This window comes from Lucilia cuprina, chromosome 5, assembly GCF_022045245.1.
Source record: "Lucilia cuprina isolate Lc7/37 chromosome 5, ASM2204524v1, whole genome shotgun sequence".
Taxonomy (NCBI): domain Eukaryota; kingdom Metazoa; phylum Arthropoda; class Insecta; order Diptera; family Calliphoridae; genus Lucilia; species Lucilia cuprina.
The window spans coordinates 10,193,317-10,193,537 of NC_060953.1; positions in this window are offsets into that span (position 1 = coordinate 10,193,317).

The following is a 221-nucleotide window of genomic DNA, read 5'->3' on the forward strand; positions in this document are numbered from 1 at the left end:
AGAACAGAACTAGAACAGAACTAGAACAGAACTATAACAGAACTAGAACAGAACTAGAACAGAACTAGAACAGAACTAGAACAGAACTAAAACAGAACTAAAACAGAAATAAAAACAGAATTAGAACAAAACTAGAACAGAACTAGAACAGAACTAGAACAGAACTAGAACAGAACTAGAACAGAACTAGAACAGAACTAGAACAGAACTAGAACAGAACT